At 40.4% G+C, this 10298-nt stretch overlaps 1 long non-coding RNA gene across 1 annotated transcript; it reads left to right on the top strand.

Annotated features, from left to right (window-relative positions):
• LOC309349845 lies at positions 1 to 9076 on the top strand. Its single transcript, XR_014160218.1, has 2 exons — positions 1 to 54; positions 8890 to 9076. It is a non-coding gene; the product is annotated as an uncharacterized lncRNA (long non-coding RNA).
• Positions 9077 to 10298: the final 1222 nt, after the last annotated feature.

Here is a 10298-nt window from a genome sequence, read left to right as displayed (position 1 = left end):
GAGGAAGCTGACAGCCAGGGCCACCCATTGAACTGGCTGTAAGAAGGCAGGCAGGTGGGGATTACAGATTGTTACTGCCTGATGTTAACATCAGCATGGCTGGGGCTAATGAAAGTTAAGTGTTCAACTACATCTGGAGGATTACAGGCTTCCCACCCCTGGTTTAAATTATGCAGAAGAACCCTATCCTACAAACTCGAAATGAAGGATTAAGACTTGAACAAAATGGACTGTCTACTCAGTTCAGCTTCCTCTTTTTCCAGGCTGTTATATTTTCCGCTAAGGCATTTTTCCTAAAGCTGCATTATTTGCCATAAACATGTGTTCTGTTAGCATGCACCTGTAGTTATAGTAACAGGAATGCCTAGGAATGTTCTCTGGATTTCATCAAGTTGTGTGTATATTGCTGTTATGTCAGGTGTATATATTATGACTCATAACTACTGCTCTTGATGCCGCCTCTAAGCCATAGTTAGGATATTATACAGTCCTGTATCCTGCACCATACTATTTCTTTAACACTGCATTATATTTGTGGCCATGAAGCCTCTAGCACTGAGTGGCTGGGCTGCTGTGATGACATGGAATGCTCATGAGCATTCCAAGCAAAGGCATGCGTACAGGATATGCCAGATGTGCCCCCCACCCAAAGTGACGTTTGTGAGTCCCTGTCTTGCTTAGCTGTAGTCAGGAGCAGCAGAGACATTGGGCAGGGTGAATCCACTGTCTTGGACAGCAAAAGCCCTCAAAGTGGCACTCCCACGGGCTCCCTGCCCACCCCACCTCATCTTCCAGTGGTGCCAACTTTGGGTGAGATTGTGTCCATTTTTTATGAGCTCTAACCCAAAATTGGCACAATCTCACTTGAAATGGGTTCCAATGGCGGTAGCACTTCTCCATCAGTGGCAGATGGGGCAGAGTACACAGCGGTGGCAGAGCAGGTGGTGGCAGGAGCAGCAGGAGTAGCAGGGCAGAGTGGTGAAATGGGACACACCACCCCTAGCTGCAGCAGAGCACTAGAGTTCCAATGTGGTGACTGCGTCTTCATGCAGCCAACCTTTCCTCTGCCCTTTTCATGCCTCTTCTGGTTCTGGGAAAATTGGGGGAGCTTATCACAGCAGGAGGGGGAGACACCAATGACTCTGCCTGACTTATCTCTGTGGCTTGGCTTCCCTCCTCTCCAGCTTTTGCTCTGAGACTGGGCTTCTCTCGGCCACAGACTCTCCCAGCTCACTAAGCATTCTTCAGCTTCCGACACCTCCTCCTCCCAGTCTTCCTCTTCTCCCTCTGACCACTCACCATTGTCCCACCACTACTCTCTGGGCTCTGAGCCTTCTTCCCTTAGTGGTTCCCCAGCCGGTTCCTCCCACCATTCCTCTGAGTCCAACCAGTCCATGACATCACCTGACAGCAACTGCCACTTAGCCCCAAGCCAGTTGAGATCACAGGGCCCAAGACACACACTTTCCAGGATTCTTTGTGGGGGAGCAATGTGCTTTAAATGTGTGGTGTGGGTGTTTCAAGCAGTAACTTTTGTGGGGAGGCAGAAGACTGGAAGGAGATCCTGGGAGGTGGGAAAGCTGGAAGACAGGTAGCTGAAGAAAACATATAGTGTAGGCAACAGACTGAGAAGTGCAGACCAAAGCGGAAAGTAAATGAAAGAAAAGGAGGCTCATAAGAAAGAGCAGGAGACAAGAGGCTGAAACACGAAGAAGCTAATAAAAAAGGGAGGATGTGGAAAGACTGAATATCACACGTAGATTTGAACCTATCAGCTAGTTCTTTGGTTCCAGGCTTCCAGTCTAATCCTGCATTACTGATTTGGCTTGTCAAATGCTGGCATTGTACTCTTCGGGTTTGGCTCAGAGACTCTGCTGCTTTTGCTAAGTGCAATAACCATTCAACTTCCTGTCTTTAACTAGAGCCATATTCACACTGTTAATCTATATGTCATAGTACATCAGAGTATATAAAGGCTGCATATTCTCCCTGCAAAACAGATATACTGCCAGGGAAGTTCAATATGCAATGGATGCTTCTCCTGCTACACACTGTGGCTGCATATCCAAAAGAAAGATTTAAGCAGTTTTATTCAATCCTAAAGGGGTTGTTCATCAAGATAAACAAAAGGATAAAGTAATAAAGTAATGAAAGAATCAGATGCCAAGTATCCTATAAGAATATTGAAAGTGGATTGCAGAAGAGTCCATTGGCCAGTAAAGAACATTAATTTCCTCACTCTCTAGACTTTTATTGGAGTCAAAATGGCAAAAACTGGGAAGCCACAATACTGTATCAGCTTTCTCCTCAATTTTGTGTGTGTGCACTCACGCACACACATTACCAACAGAATTTGTGAACAGGAAACAGTGGAGCAACTTTGCTATTTCTTCCTGTACTGATATATCTCCAATAATGTGTGTGTGTTTAACTGCAGCATTCCTTTATTTGAAAATTCTGGGCAAGACCCAGAGGTGTTTGTATATTTAGACCTTTCCATTATTTCCCAAAGATAGGGATGGGGAACCTGTGGCCCTACAGATATTTCTCCATCCCCCATCCCAGTTGGCATAGTCAGTGGTCAGGGATAATGGGAGTTGGAATCCAACAACATCTGAAGGACCACAGGTTCTTGGCCTCTGCCCTAAAACCTCTGTCGTATTGATGCACTGCTGACTATACTGAGCATTATGAGAAAACATTGCTATACATGACTCCCCCAAACCCTTTGCCCTTGGTAGCTCCTAAAACTAAAGGATGCACATCATTATCCTCTCATGCACATTTAAGTCTCTCACAAACTATTTCACTAGACAGGCATGTAAGGATCAGTTGTGATTTGGGTCACACTTGGGTAAGCATGACATCTTTTTGTCAATTATTTTAAAGTTTTCTTCCTCTCCCCTACCACCCCTAGGTTTGGCTGTTACTACCAAATTAAAAACACTGCTATTCTGTGGTGCAAACAGCGTGAGCTTTTGTGTAATCGTCAGATGTAATTTAATTTGCATATTTTGTTATGTCTAGTTAGCTGCCAAACTTATAAACTAAATGATAAATACAGAGTCTTTGGGGATTTGGTTCAATTAAGCTGTTCTTCAGGGTGGTCTTGATATGAGTCAAAACTGGAAAAATGATGCTATGTTTCCAGAACACCTAAAGTGAACGTAAGTAATTTATTCTATGGCTCTCTGGACTTTTACTGCCATGTATTCATGATGTGCTTCAGCTTTTATTAGATGTTTACATATTTTATGTGCTGGATTTCCAGTCATCATTGATAAAGGCTTAAGAGATTTAGCTAAATGGGATAATTCATTTTATTTAATTAGCAAGTACTCACTGCACATTTTATATAAAGCTCCCAACATAGCAGCTAGGAGCCACCGCCCCACGTATTCTTTTATGGCAATTACAATAAAACATAACCTCATCAGATCATATTTTCTACAAGGAGGAGACATGTGCAACTATGCTTAACATTATAGCTGATTCGTGCACTGTACAGAACCAAATTTATTAAATGTGATATACGAAGTATGGTTAAAGTAATTGAAATTGTTTTACATAAACTGTTGGTTGAGCACTCCCCCAAATCAAAGAAGCAACCAACACTTAATTAATGTAAGGCAACCGTGCCCAAGCTGGTGCCCTGCAGATGCTCTGTGCTAATGTTCTGGGTGGGGATTTCTAGATAATTTGTTTTGACCCAAATGATATCATGCACTCATCTTTTAAGAGTTTAGTCAGACTAAATTCAAACATTTAAATTCCATGTTTGAAGAAACTGAAATGAGCAGAAAATATGGCACTTGCTAAAGCTAAATCTCCGTTTTCTAGAAGCCTTGCTTCTAGAACCCCTCAGGTTCTCATTTTTCCAATCTTAAATTCAGTTCCCTACGTTTCAGCAGCAATTTACAATTTTTTTTATAAAAAGAAAACCTCATGAAAATTCTTCAGCGTTTTAGAGAAGATGTCGCCTAATAAACACATGTTGATGTAATTTTGACCAATATACACATTTCTGCAAGTATTTTCTCCTAATAGAGTGCATCCTTGTATGTTATTTTCACTAATGCATTTATGTTTTTGCACACTTTTACCTAATATAGTACATTTTTGTAAACACTGGTTGGAGAACTGCTTCACAAAATTTGGATAAGTGTGAATTTGGAAGGGTGGCTGATTTGGAAAGCACAAATTTGATAGATTCACCCTTTATATGCCAACTCATTTGAATCCAATGAGTTTCCCCATCCAAAATAGAAAAATTAGTAACCAGGTGCATAAGAAAAAAAAGGTATTTAGACTACACACATATATACTTTTTGACATTTTAATGCAGACAGTATTGAAACGCTACCATTATAAAATATGCATGGGGGGGGGTTATCTTCATGAAAGTAAAAATCTGATCCTAAAGCTAGACCTCCCTGGAAATTTTGAGTCAGTAAATCTGGATTTCTCACTTGGGCCTGGTTTTAAAGACCATTTTGCTTAAAAAACAAAACAGATACAATAGTGAATGTGATCCCAACTTTAATGCAAATATAAAGAATCCTATAACTATAAAATGTCACAGAATAAATGAAATATGGGTGCTAATTCAAGCAATTGAGTTTCTGTAATACAGACATCCCTATAAATGTCCTGTTAATACTAATAGAAATGGCTTTATTGCAAAATAATAATAATCCACACACCTATGGCTTGTTTCATTTCCATTTTATACTAGATGTAATGACTTCAGCCTGGAGCATTTCCTCCAGAATAATGACCGGCTGTGTTTAATGGCCCCCAGTTGAGCCTTGGGCCATCAACTCCTCTTAACCAGCCATTAATCTCAAGGAAATACCTCCCATCTCAATTGTTATTGCAGATCTCTGTAGGAAAAATAATGTGGATTTTTTCCAATCAAAATGTAAATGCCACTATGAAGTTCTGTCTGTCACAGAGTTATGTCAGACACAATATGTTACAGAGATTAAGAAATCGTTCACTTCCCTTTCTTTAATACTATTTCCCAAAATCAACTAAACAAAGGTTCTCTTGATCAAGGGTTTTCTCAATCTCGATCTCCACCCTGCCTTTTAAAACTTTTCTGAAGAATCTGAAGTCTGAGAGTATCCATGTCAGCGAATAATACAAGTGCTATATAATATTCCGCTGCATCTCTAGTTTGTCTCTACTCTGTCATTGATGTAAAAGATCTGAATCAGGCAACTCTAGGGGATTAGTTGTCTAAAGTTAGCCCTAGTCCTTTCATGGAATAAGGACTTGACTCAAGTGCTGGACACAGTGGTGATTACACATCCTTTCCTAGCCACCAAACCCCTGGTCTTCCCTTGGTTTTCATAGAAGAGTGCAGGATATGATATAGTTGTGATGATGGCTTGAACATAAGTGGAGCAAAACTTGGTACAAATCTGTCCTAACGTGTCTTAGAACAGTGTTTCCCAACCTTGGGCCTCCAGCTGTTTTTGAACTACAATTCCCATCATCCCTGACCACTGGTCTTGCTAGCTAGGGATGATGGGAGTTGTAGGCCAAAAACATCTGGAGGCCCAAGGTTGGGAAACACTGTCTTAGAACCATCTGAAGCAATAATGTTGCATCTCATTGCATCTGTACGGTCTCATCCAACAGGGCTTTTCCAGATGGAAAGGGGCTTTTATTTATTGGTTTATTTGATGCAGCCTTTGCCATGTGGTGGCTAGGGAAGATGAGACAAGTAGTCTAAAACACCTGGAGAGTGCCAGGTTGGCAAAGACTGACTTAACAGGTTCATACCGCACCCCTCAACAAGCGCCAGGACAGTATTCAACAAGTCAAAATTACAATAAAACAGAGTAAAAAATATGTAACATAAAAGAGTAGTGAAAAGTTGTCAGCAGATAGAAACAAACACAAAGCAATATAAAAGTAATGTGTGGAGGATTAAGAACCCTGGGGAAGAAGAAGAAGAAGAAGAAGAAGAAGAAGAAGAAGAAGAAGAAGAAGAAGAAGAAGAAGAAAGTATTGGCTTATTATCAAAATGACATCCAGTTTGGTACCAGGCAAGTCTCCCTGCAAAGAGTTTTCCATAGCTGGGATATACCACTAAGTAGATCCTTTTCCTTGCCACTCTCCACTACATTTCACATGGTGCTGGCACCTAAAGAAAGTCCTCCACTAAAAATCCCAGGGTGTGGGCTGGCACATATGAAGACAAGGAGTCCTTCAGGTGCACTGGTCCCAAGTCATGAAGATCTTTAAAGGTCAAAAACAACACTAAGATGAGCCTGGAAATGAACTGAGTTCCAGTGCATTTGGTGGTACACAAGTATAATGTGAACTTAATTCTCTTCCAGATGTATTTTGGGCTGATTTCCATTACAAAACCATCTTCAGAAACAGCCCCGCAAGTAGATTACAGTAATCTACTTCTGGATGTTACAGGACATAGATCCTTGAGGGTAGGCTATTTCTGTTCTGGTGCACCACTCTGAATTGGTAAAATGCAATCCAGAGGCAACCTGCTGTTACTAAGAAGCTTGGTTCAGCTGGAACTCTGCAAGGGCCCTAGGATCATGTTTCTCTTTTGGCTTTGCTCTGGGCAATGAATGTGATGCCATTGCAAAGTAACAGAGAAGGTAATGCTAGTTTAAGGATAGTATCTCACAGCAGCAGCTATGCATGGAGTTGAACAGTCACATGGACAGCAATGTGCAAGGTTCATTTGTCCTCAGAGCCCTTGCAATATCTCATGCAAACACACGCCCTTATTTGGTCCTAAAGGCTTCTTCCTGCAAATATATTCTACTGGTAATTAGACTAAGCCTAAATCTGCATATCTTGGGAAATGTTACTGCCTTTCTCCATGAGGGAAACCTCACTTACTTTGCTGTAACGTCTGCTTTGCCAGAGCCCCTTACAACCTCCTTGCCACTTTGCAGCAGGAGGCTATTGATCTATTTTGTAACAACTTGATACTTGAATTTATTAGCATTCAGAGTTCCCTTCCATGAAGACTTGTCATTAAGGTAATCAGCCTTGTTGTTACAGTGAACGCCCATCAGGAAGTTTCTTTTCTATAACTGGACATCTTGCAGATCATCACACTGTTCCAAGATTCAATCTCATGGGCTTAATGCTCGCTGGACAGCTCCACGTGTCTCCTTTCCAAACTTGCTCTGACCCCATGGATGCTGCAGCTAGCTCCCTTCCCTTGGCTCTTGTGCCTGTCTCCTCTGTTTCTCAGCCACATTTGTTATTTTCTTTGGTTGAATCCAAAAGCTTGTGAGATGCAGAAGCCAGTTTTATCCCATGAGGAATTAAATCAGCTGCTCCATCCTCACTCTAGCCTACTAGGTGTCCTTTCAGAAACCAGAGGAAGCTAGCTGTCTCTGCAACCTGTGAAGGACCCACTGCCCAAGTCAACTGACTCACTGCCAGAGTTCCAGAATGAGTTGGAACTGTGCCACCACAGGTCACAGTAAAACTCAGAAAACCTCTCTGCCTGTACCCTAGCACCAGCCACCGCTCCATATATGGCAACCTCTGCACACTCTATAATGGGATTTGTGTCAGTATGAGCTTTCCAACCAAGCAACATAGACTTCCATAGCCTGGGTAACTTATGACAACTAACTATGGTGTTATTTTTGCACCTCAAGCCACAAAGCCATTTTATTTAGGTTCAACAGAGTTTTGTGGAAGTTCACTGCTGTGTTTTTTAAAAAGCAGTAACACTTACTAGATATTTTGAGTTATTATATTGGTTTCATTTAAGGTCAATGTTTTTTAAAGAATGCAAGCAGTTCTACTAGATCAGAAATTAAAAAGACTGAACATGCTGTTAACAAGTACACCAAGAAACTTATATTAAATGGGTACTCAAAAAAAAGGATAGCATTAGCCAAGGATTTTTCACCACCCTTACAAATTTTAAATTATTTTAGCCAATTTCAACATTTAAAAAACTTTCTCTGGTCTCAGGCGGGCCATTAAGTCTATGTGTCAGTGATTCACAGTCTGCTGCTAGTCAATAAAATCTGGTTTTAATTCTATGCAGCTTTTTAATACAAAAATCAAGTGAAGTTTAATACTTTAAAGTTTTCTCAAGACCGAACAAAGGGAGAAAATATGTCGAGGACATACAAATTAAGATGACTCACATTCTTTACCACCTGTTGGTTCCTTTCATAGACTGCTCCCCAGTCCCCATTACTATAATATACACTATTATACTGTACAGCATAATTTAGGAATCAATAACTTAAGTTCCTAGGGCCAAAACGGTGACTCATTATTCTGGTTCTGGATACCGTCGCCATCACTTTCTTTTAGAACATTGACTGTTATCTTTCAAACTCTTTTTCGTTTGCTATGACAATTAACAATACAATAAGGTTGCATACAGAACTACAGTCTACAAGCACTCTACTCTGTTGGAAGTGAAGACAGATATAAAATTTTAAAAAGTACCTGAAGTCAGTTCCTGAGTCACAGCCTGAGCCTAACTTCTTCCTGGTTTGGCCAATGACACATGTGCATGCCAGCACATGGAATGCTCCATCAGCCATGCGATTTTCTCTTCCTTACACGCTTCTGGCAGCTGGCAGCCTTTTGTGGGCAGGTGGGCGGGGTGTCACATGTATTTGTACCTTATATTAAAAATAAATGAAACTTTTTTTAAAAAAAAAAGTGCTACAAGAAGTGGAGCAAGTCTTCTTTATGGCCTCAGTGATGGCAGGCTATCAGCCTCATCCTCAGCCAACTTTTGCAAATTTGCAGAACCATTTTTTTCAGAGCTCAGCCCCTGCAGAGGAAAGGTACATTTGGACTGTGAGCAAGAACCTTCCAAGTTGGCCCTATTTTTCTAAAAATGTTACATCTCTTCACTTGCAGGGTCCAGTGGAAGTCTAATGACACTATAGAAGAACAAACGTGAAAGCCAACAGAAGATAAATATGGCAACATCCCATTGAAACCAATGTGGCTTAGCCTGCAATTCTATTCAATTCAATTAATAGCGAAGAAACTCCATTGAACACAATGGTACATTTCTGAGTAAACATGTATGAGATCGCATGTTTAGGCATGAATGTTCAGTTGCCTATTTTTTTCCTGAATTGTGACCCAAATGCACATGAATGTGAAATTTCTCTCTTTACTTTACATGAATTAAGTGGATAATAATTTGCACATAGAGCTTGTGTGTCTCTCTTGAGGTTATGGAAGTATTTTGTTCATTAGCAAGAAAAATTATTGGTGCAATTTATTATAATTAAATCCTTATGCACTGTGGTTAGAAAACGGTTTATGTTGGCTACACCCATTCTCCTGTGTGGTATGAGGATACCATTTTGAGCAGTTTAAAAGAGGAATGCAGCACTGACCTTTCCCATATCCCTCACAGTAAGGTTCCTTGCAGCTGAAGCTAGGACTTAACATGGAGCATGTGGAATGGATTTTCCTAGTCATGGAGCATTTGGGTTACAGTAAAAAATGATGATTTTTGCAAAGGCACACTAATTTGACAAATACCAACATTTTTGTGAGGCCAGAGTTTGCTCCAAACCTGAATGTGTGTGGTTGCACACAAATATGCTAAATGGATGGTGAAATTGCATTTGTCTACAAGACTGATGGAGAGGTAGAAATTGTGGGCAGACATGTCAAACACTTGGGATGTGTACTTGGAGAGAGGTTCACAATCCACAGCGATAGTTATGCTAATGACAGGTAGTGTATTATTGCACAATGGATTTACATGGGTGTCTTAACTCTTGCCTCATTGTTCAGATAAGCAAAATATGAAAAATGGGCAACCACATCTAATCCATCACTTGTACAAATCCCCAGTGTAATTAAATGAAAATTGGAAACGCTTCTGCCTAATTCAAAATAGCCAATGATGACAGTTGATTCATTAATGAAACGAAGTTTCTGCGTAATAATTTATGCAATTGACCGATTCATTATGTCAGTGATGAAATGTTCTGCCTAATTCAGGAAACTTTGCTTATTCCATGAAGTAAACAACAATGTTACCAGTCTGCGAACTAGGCAGTACGGTTATATAACTCGGGGAGAGTATTTGCATAAATCACAAATTAACATTTTATTATATTCCATGAACAAAGCATATTTATATTGTTTTTAATGAACAAAACAATGTTGTTAACCACCCTGAGGAAAATGCCAAAAGTGGGATAGGAATTCTTAAAACAAAACAAAAATACACCAAAAAAAACCCCACCTCAATTAAAATTAAATGTTTCAGTAGACAACACTGTAACTGTCATTTACCCCTC

This window comes from Podarcis erhardii (assembly GCF_964252035.2).
Source record: "Podarcis erhardii genome assembly, chromosome: 9".
Lineage (NCBI taxonomy): Eukaryota > Metazoa > Chordata > Lepidosauria > Squamata > Lacertidae > Podarcis > Podarcis erhardii.
This window is presented reverse-complemented; position numbering and strand designations above follow the sequence as displayed.